This window comes from Papaver somniferum, chromosome 3 (assembly GCF_003573695.1).
Source record: "Papaver somniferum cultivar HN1 chromosome 3, ASM357369v1, whole genome shotgun sequence".
NCBI classification, from domain to species: Eukaryota; Viridiplantae; Streptophyta; class Magnoliopsida; order Ranunculales; family Papaveraceae; genus Papaver; species Papaver somniferum.
In genome coordinates, this window is record NC_039360.1 from 137,309,185 (window position 1) to 137,319,386 (window position 10,202).

The window sequence follows — 10,202 nt, forward strand, 5'->3', positions numbered from 1 at the left end:
GTCAAAGCGATTTTCAAAGTGATTGAAACATTATGACTTTCGTCATTGGGTGAAGATAAACCCGATCAAAGCGAAATGTTTTACCAACACATGATTTCGAGATATAGATAGGCGAGATATACTCGGCTCGAAATATCAAATGTGTATGATCCAGTCTATATAGCATACGACTTTTGTCTCATAAGAAGTAGGAGATAGAAGGATAGACTTTTGAGTGATAGATAAGTTCAAGTCTCCGCATACCTTTTTGTTGATGAAGTTCCACGGTTCCTTGAGTAGATTTTCGTCGTTGTATGATGAATCTCCATGAAGTCCTTGAGCTCAAATACACTTTTATATCCTAGTCCGATACTTAGCTATGTAGACTAGAAATCAAGACTCATAGTTTTGATCACTAACATTGACAAACATGCTTGATATAGCAACGCATGCGAGGTCGACCGAGCTATGCTCTAACAATATCCCCCTTTGTCAATTTTAGTGACAAAATTATTCATACATATGGATTACAAAAAAGATAAACTTTAGTGGCTCCTATTCCATAGTCTAATCTTCAACGTTCCCTGAAATATTCGTCCTTCCAAGTACTCCAATGATCTCAAAGGTTGTAAGTTTAGCATCACCGTTGTTGAAGATTCATAGCTATAACAATGAGATAAATCGAGATTCTCGATCATTATTATACAGTGACATAGTATTATTATGTAACATCAAAGTCCAATTGCATCACGACTTTAACAATAATACTACGGTGATATGTATCACTCCCCCTTAGTCAATAATTCATCTCACATGGAAACCACTCCCCCTTACACAATGATCCGAAAACCATATGTATATGTAGTAGAACTACACATTAATTCTCCCCCTTTTTGTCAATAAAATTGGCAAAGGTACAAGAACAGGATCGTAATGAAATTTCCGAGAAGAGATGTTTCATTGAATAAAAGAAAGAAAATACATACCAACTTAATTTAGATGCAATCATAAATCCGGAGCTAAATGCATTCATCAAGGAGTTTTAAGATACAAGATAACCCCTATAAAATTCCACAACCGCACACCCCGCAAGATATTACCATTAAGCACAAGTTCAAAAGAACTCTCCCCCATTTGATGTCATTCTCGAAAGAACAACAACAGCGAACTTAATTTCGAAAGAAAAGAAGGATTTTTAATTGGACACAAAAAACCATAAGAATGATTTTCTATATCCAAAACTCAATCAAATTAATCACAAGTAAACTTATGATTAATTTAATTGGAATACGCAACTAAATCAAACCACAAAAGTGAGCAATTTAATTGAATGTGCTCAACATAAATAAACTTACGGAGCTACGACTAAGGTAATCATACGGAGATGACTAACCTAATCGTTCACATACTCAACATAAGGAAAACCTTACGGAATATACGACTACATTAACCAATAGACATGATTAGTATAGCCGTTCATATACTCAACACAAGGACTTGTGGAATATATGAAAACTCAACTAGACTAATTACAAGAGAATCTATAATTAATTTAATTGGAATACAAACAACCAAATTAATCACGAAAGTAATCAATTTAATTGTCAAAAGTTTTGCTCGACAAAAGAAAGCTTTCGGAGCAAATAACTAAATAACCAATCAAGATGATTAATTTAGTTCAAAGATGCTCGACATAAAGTACCTTACGGAACAACCAACAAAGTTAATCACAAAATAATCAACTTAGTTGTATCGTGCTCGACATAAGACACGTCATGGAGCCTCACGGTAATACAAAAAGAAAGGATCAATGAAGATCAATACCGTGGAATACATACAAGGATCTATCACTATTTGCATAATGACATAATAGACTTTATCCTTGTCACACAAAATATTTTATCCTATTTTACATCAAATACATGACTGCATAGGCATAACTTTTGTATTTGTCAAAACTCCATTCGTCCTTTCATCAATATGAATGCCAATTTAAGAACGACTTTACTTTTGACAACATATGGGACCTTCAAGTTCACGGACGCAAACAATACATATCCCATAAAAATATTGCAATACTTCAAAATCAAAAAAATTAATACTGCAATAACATCATCCTCCAAATATTTTTAGAATTTAATACCAATAAACCTAAAAAATAACACAAGAAGATAAAAACAAAATAGCTATGTGTAGTCACAATCATCGCTATTGAAAGCACTAGTTATTCGTCCAACTAAACCAAAAAGAAGACATACTAGGCAACAAAAATAAACTCAGTTTTCCTTGATGATTTCATACCTCTGAAATGGTCCATCAAAATAGGAGTCACTGATATCCTTGATCCTGTTTACTGTAGAGATTCCATGTTCAAAAGTTAGAATGTTGACTTTTCGATCAATGGTGCGAGCATAATGACGAGCCTTTACACAATCAAGGATAACTTTCTTCTGATATCTGATCAAGATATTCTGAGTACCAAGGATTTTTTCCTGTCCATCAATAAGTTGGTTGATCTGCAGTTGAAGGTTAGCAAGTTCGTTCTTGACTTCATTTTGAACACGAAACAGATCCTTGACAGATTCTCCAATCCAAGAGTTAAACTCTTTTCTTTCCTCTATCTTCTTCAGAATAACATCTTGACTAGAATCACATCCTTTGAGATCATCCTCACTCATAGGGTTAACTTCTTCTTTGAGAACAGATTCCATAAAGTTCCTTTCTGAAGAATAAAGAAACACATATAAGACTTATATATGTTCGTGAATACCCTAGATGGAAACCCTAAGGTTCCTTGAGGAGATAAGGACGTTCGTGGGTCAGCCAAAGTACAAATGGCCCAAATTAGGAAAACTGCATATCATGTTGCTTTCAAAGATTCTATATCTCCAAAAGATCACAATGACAAAAGAAGGAAGTACTAAAAACAATACATCATAAGATATACAAACTCGAGAAATTCAGCACAATACTTGAGCATCTCATAAATCCTTATTCTTGTATCTCTCAAGTTAGACGCAAGAATAGACTTTCGGCTACTAGGTAGCAAAGGGAGACATAGTCTCACCATAGGTTCTGAGAGAATAACGGTTATTTCCTCCAGGATATCTGAACTCAGCATTTCTTGTCCTTCTTTGGAAGTTTCCAGATACGGGAGAACATCTCACAGTCCTTCTAGGAATCACAGGTGAATAATCTTTCTGATAACAAAGTCTAGGACCTCTAGAAATAGGTTCTAGGGGATTTTCCGAAATAGGTCTCCATACACTAGACTTAAGTTTACCAGAGTTGTTCTTATAAGCACAGGACATATGATTTATACCACTAGAATTTACCAATGTCCTGTAATGATTTCTAGGAAAGAGATCATTTTGTAAAATGCCTGGTTCCGTGTCAAAACGAGGTTCACTGTAGCAGTCGTCTGACTATTTACTCCATTGACAGTAGAAAGAAGCAATTTTCGAAGTTTAGAGACTTGTTTCTTTCTGGAAAAACAATGGATAACATAGTGATTTCCTTTTCCATAGAAGGTACAGGTTCGTGGAGGAGAAGCAACATCAGACACCTGTTTAGACTTCATAGCCGTCAGAGAAGATTGTAAGTTACTAAAACCTTTGTTGACACAATCTTTATCTGGAGAAGATTTCATTCTGTACGGTAACTCGTGATAATTAGTTTGTGCAGAAGAATTTCTTCTTAAGGCAGAGTTTTCCTTTTCCAAGGATTTATACTGTCCATGGGCTAGAGCAAGTGATGCTTCAAGTTTCTCTTTCTCAACACGAAGTCTGTCTAGATCAGATGAATGCGTCTTGATCAAAAAAATTTCTCTAATTGAGCCTTCTTTGACCAGCTTTTCAAGATCACAAATCTTTTCACGTTATAGATTGTTTTCTTGAAGAAGTTTCTCAATTTCCTTAGAGAACGACCCTATAATGTTATAGAGTATCTGTTCACGATCAATAGACTTTTCGAATTCATCAATGAGTTGTACATGATCCTTGAGATCAACAAACTCTGTAGAAGTTTTTAAATTCTGGTCAGCTCCATTTCAGATTTAGCCATTATGTCCAATGTCTCATTGGAGGAAGAGTGGCTGACACAAGATGAGACAGTCTTCCTACCTCGGGTCGGAAGAATCGGCTAAGGAGTGATCCTTTGAGGTATTTCCGAGATACTTGACAAAGTTGACAGCTTTAGGAGACATTTTGGTATGCGTATGAGATTATGTCCACAGACTCAGATTGCCACAAACACAGACTTATGAGGTCTTAGCGTGTTTGCCTGCTCTGATACCAATTGAAAAAGCGGGGGTCTAACAATACAACCCAATATTTCGCAAAGAAATCTGTATGGACTAACTCCGGAATACTTTGATAGAGAATCAACTAGACAGTCAGACTCAATCTAGATAAAAGTATCTCAAGGAGTTAATATCTCTCTCTTGGTTTGATCTTTACTCAAGATAAAACAATAGCGAGTCTTTATCAAACACAAGGAATAACTTGGATGGTACCAAAGACCAATATCCAAGTGTTAATCAATGAAATTAACAACAACAAGGTCGGATCTCTAATTGATTAAACTTCAACGCACAACCTGTATTATTTCAAATTATAAAGATAAAACAATATAATGCGGAATTGAAATAACACAGACACCAGAAATTTTGTTAACGAGGAAACCGCAAATGCAGAAAAACCACGTGACCTAGTCCAGATTAAACACACACTATATTAAGACGCTACAGACACTAGCCTACTCCAAGATAACTTCGGACTGGACTATAGTTGAACCGCAATCAGTCTCCCACTAATTCAAGGTACAGTTGTACTCCTACGCCTCTGATACCAGCATGACATTGCGCACTTGATTCCCTTAATTGATCTCACCCACAACTAAGAGTTGCTGCAACCCAAAATCCAGACTTGATAATAAACAAATCTGTCTCACACAGAAAAGTCTATCAAAGGATAAATCTGTCTCCCACAGAAGAACCCTAGGTTTTTGTTCCGTCTTATGATATGAAATCAAGATGAATTGATAATCCGGTCTTATATTTCCGAAGAACAACCTAGATTAATCAATCACCTCTCAACAATCTTACTTGTATGAACAAGAGGCGTCGAGAAATCACAAACAGTGAGACGAAGATGTTTGTGACTTATTTATCTTTCCTATCGGAGAACTCTCACGATCTCAAGACAATCAATAGGATTGTACTCGTACGATAGAAGATGCAAGATCAAATCACACAACTACGATAAAAGTAGTATCGGTCTGGCTTCACAATCCCAATGAAGTCTTTAAGTCGTTAACCTGGTTTTAGAGAAGAAACCCAAAGGTTAGAGGAGAATCGACTCTAGCGAGCGCACTAGTATCACACAGACGTGTGGGGATTAGTTTTTCCCAATGCCAGATGTCTCCTTTATATAGCCTTCAAATCAGGGTTTTGCTTTAGTTACAAAGCAATCAATATTCACCGTAAGATGAAAACCTGATTTAGATTCAAGCTAATATTTCTCAACCGTTAGATCGAAAACTTAGATTGTCACACACACTTGAGATATACGTTTACTGGGTTTGTGAAAACCGTGCCCAAACGTGTACGTGTATATTGGTTCAACATAGTAACCCAAAAGGTTAACCATATGAGCATTTCATATTAACCTTGTTCTTCTTCACCATAACTAGTTCAATTGACTCAAATGAACTAGTTAGAGAGTTGTCCAATTGCTATGAGATCTTATGTAACTACACAAGACACAATTGAAACAAAGATGATTCGATTCGATTGAATCGTCTCATGAACTTTATAGCCACGGTTTTGCATACTGCACTCCTTAGTAATTTAAGTTTCATGTTTAAAGCACATCTTTAGATCATAACCCACTCAAGTTCGCGGACTTAAGGCAACCGGCAGAGTTTTCCAAACTCATCAGAAAATCTTTGCAAGGAGACTTCCGCCAGTTCTCAGACTAGGTTCGCGGACTAAACACGCAAACGATTTTTTGGAAAATCCCAGCAGAAATTCTCGGCAAGAGAACTTCCGTCAGTTCGCGGACTTGGCAAAGCCAATTCCTCCGGTTTCTCTCAATCAACAAAGTTCGCAAACTTCGGATTAAGGAACAGGACTTATGCACATATGTGTTACCAAACAATGCTTATATCCATCATTGGTTATATTGACCTAAACTCTCATTCCAACCATTGAAACATTCTTAGAGGACGTTATATAGTTGTTACACTATTTCTCGTCAAAGCGATTTTCAAAGTGATTGAAACATTATGACTTTCGACATTAGGTGAAGATAAACCCGATGAAAGCGAAATACTTTTCCAACACATGATTTCGAGATATAGATAGGCTCGAAACATCAAATGTGTATGATCCAGTCTATATAGCATACGACTTTTGTCTCATAAGAAGAAGAGATATACTTTTGAGTGATAGATAAGTTCAAGTCTCTACATACCTTTTTGTTGATGAAGTTCCAAGGTTCCTTGAGTAGATCTTCGTCGTTGTATGATGAATCGCCATGAAATCCTTGATCTCAACTACACTTTTATATCCTAGTCCGAGACTTAGCTACGTAGACTAGAAATCAAGACTCATTGTTTTGATCACTAACATTGACAAACATGCTTGATATAACAACATGTGAGGTCGACCGATCTATGCTCTAACATCTGTGTTTGTGGCAATTTGAGTCTGATGACAGAATATCTTCTACGCATACCAAGATGTCTTATAAAGCTTTTAACTATGCCAAATGTCTTGGGAATACCTCAAAGGATTACTCCTTAGCCGATTCTTCCGAATCCCGAGGTAAGAAGATTGTTCCATCTTGTGATGACATATCTCTCTCTGATGAGATATTGGGCACTATAGCAAAAGCTGAAATGAAGCTCACCAGAATTTCAAAAAATTCTACTGAGATCATTGATTTTCAGGATCATGATCAGCTTATTGATGAATTTGAAAAGTCTCTTGATCGTGAACATGAATTCTATAGCATAATTGAGTTCTTCTCTAAGAATATTGAAAAACTTCTCCAAGAAACTACTCTACAGCGTGAAAAGATTAGTGTTCTTGAGGATATTATTAAGAAAGACTCAATTAGAGAGTAAATCTTTTGATCAAGATGCATTCATCAGAGCTTAACAGGCTTCGTGTCGAAAAAGAGAAACTAGAAGCATCCCTTACTCTAGCCGATGAACAATGCAGATCCTTGGAAAAGGAAAACTCTGTCTTAAGAAGAAATTCTTCTGTACAAACTAATTCTCATGGATTGCAGTACATGAAGGATCTTCCAGAAGAAGGTTGTCTTCAGAAAGGCTTACGTAACTTGCAATCTTCTCATATGGCTATGAAGTTAAAGCAGGTGTCTTTTATTGCCTCTCCACGAACCTGTACATTCTATGGGAAAAAGAATCACTATGATATCCATTGTTTTACCAGAAGGAAACAGATTTCTAAACTTCATAAGTTGCTTCTTTCCACTGTCAATGGAACAAATAGTCAGTCGACTATTGCAGTGAATCGCATGCCCACAGAAAACCAGAAAAATTATAACCATGATCTCTTTCCTAGAAATCATTACAGGGTTCAAATATATTCTAGTGGTACAAATTCTTGTGTTTCCGATAAAAGCATTCCCTGTGTTTATAAGACTGTTTCTGATAAATCTGAGTCTAGAAAATGGATTCCTATCTATTCTGATCCTCTTGAACCAGTTGCAAGAGGTCCTAGATTTAGTCCTCATGAAATCCTTATGACGGATGTGTTAAACAACCTGTGTCTTACTCTTCTGGTATGAGTATCAACCGAAGAAAGGCAAGGAACACAAAGATCAAGCTGTAAGATGATATGTACAACTCATTTCTCAATAATCATAGTGGGAATATTTCTCACTCTACCACCTGATTTCAGGTAACCCTTTCCTTGTTTCTAGCTTGAGAGGTGCAAGGATAATTGTTGGGACATGCTCAAGTAAGTATGTAGTATACTATTTATTTTCTTTGTGTTTATGTATCACCGGTCCACGAACGTTCGCATATTCTTGTGAGTTCATAGGGTTTCCAAAAAACAAGAGTTTCCTTCTCTTGTTTACATACACATATATATTTCTTTATATTGTATCTTTCCATACCTAACAAAAATTATATGGAGAACGCTGCAAAATCTCAAGAGATTGTGCATCTTAATACGGAGGAAGACGCTCAAGGACGTGAATCAATCCAAGAACTGGTTCTTAAGAAGATGCTTGAAAGACAGGGATCACAACTCCTGGATTGATGATTCCGTCAAGGATTTATCTCGTTTTCAGAACGATTCAAAGGTCGAATTTGCAAATCTTCAACTACAAATAAACCAACTATTGGATGCTCATGCCAGAATCCTTCCTAATTAGAATCTTCTGATACAGAATCAAAAGAAACTCATCATGGATTGTGTCAAAGCTAGACAGCTTGCTAGGGTTGTTGCTCGTAAAGTTGGTGTTCTAACTCACGAACATGGTGTATCTACGGTCAAGAGGGTAAAGGAAATCAGTGACACCTTATTTGATGGATTCATTGAAAGATATGAGGTTCTCAATGAACTCTGATTTTCTTTTATTTATCTAGTAAATCTTCTATTTTTTCTTGTTTTGTTTAGAAGAATAACTAGAGTTTGGAATAGCCATTGTTGTGATTACACATATCTATGTCCAACGTTTTGATCTTCATGTTTTTAGATTTATTGGTTTAAATTCTAAACTTGTTTGGAAGATGATTTTTGCAGTATTAATTTTTTATGGTTTTATATATTGCAAATTGTTTATGGGATATGAGTGTTTGCGTCCATGAACTATGATTGTCCCATATCTTGTCAAAAGTAAAGTTTTCGTAAGTCCATATTCTTATATTGATAAAGGAATGAATGGACTTTTGACAAATACAAAAGTTAAGCCTATATTGTCAATTATTGATGGAAGATAGGTTAAAATCTTTTGTTTTCAAGGATTATGTCTATTGGTTATCATTGTGCAAATTCTGATGGAAAATAGAATGAATCCTTGTGTATTCCGCAGTAATTGATCTTCCCTGATCTATATTTTATGTATTACTGTGAGACTCCGTAATGTGTCTTATGTTGAGCATTATAACAACCAAGTTGATTATTTTTGTGATTAGCTTTGTTGTTGTTCCGTAAGATACTTTATGTCGAGTATTTTTGAACTAAATTAATCATCTTGTTTGGTTATTTAGTTATAACTCCATAAGTTTTTCTTATGTTTGAGCGTTCTTAACTGGGTTGATTATTTCATGATTAACTTAGTCATTGCTCCATAGATTCTCTTATGCGAGTATGGCCAATTAAATTGATTACTTTTTGTGATTAGTTTGGTTGTGTATTTCGATTGAATTAATCATGGGTTCTCTTGTGGTTAATTTGATTGAATATTTTGGATTTAAATTCATACTTGTATGTCATTTGTTATGTCCAAAGAAATCCTTCTTTTCTTTCGAAATTAAGGTCGCTCTTGTTGTTCTTTCGGGAATGACATTTTATGGGGAAACTTCTTAATTGAACTTGTGCTTAATTGCCATATCTTTGTGGGGAGTGCGGCTGTGGAGTATTATAGGGGTTATCTTGTATCTTTAAACTCCTTGATGAATGCATCTAGCTTCGGCTTTATGATTGCATCTAAATAAGATGATGTGTGTTTGTTTCTTTTGGTCATGAAATGTCTCTTTTAGAAATTTCATTAGGATCCCGTTCTTGTACCTTTGCCAATTTTGTTGACAAAAAGGGGAAGAATTAATATGTAGTTCACACTACAAATACATATGGTTTTCAGATCATTATGTAAGGGGGAGTGGTTTCCATGTGAGATGGAGTATTGACTAATGGGGAGTGATACATATCACCGTAGTATTGTTGTTGAAGTTGTGATATAATTGAACTTTGACGTTGTGTAATTATACTATGACATTGTAAACAATGATTGAGAACTATTGTTTTCTTGTTGTTATAGCTACGGATTTTCAACAATGATGATGCTAAACTTGCAACCTTTGGGATCATTGGAGTACTTGGAAGTGAGGAAGATTTCGAGTAATGTCGAAGATTAGGCATGTGGAATAGGGGCTACAAAAGTTAATTTATTTATTTTTTGTATTCCATATGTATTAATAGTTCTGTCACTAAAATTGACAAGGGGGAGATTGTTAGAGCATTG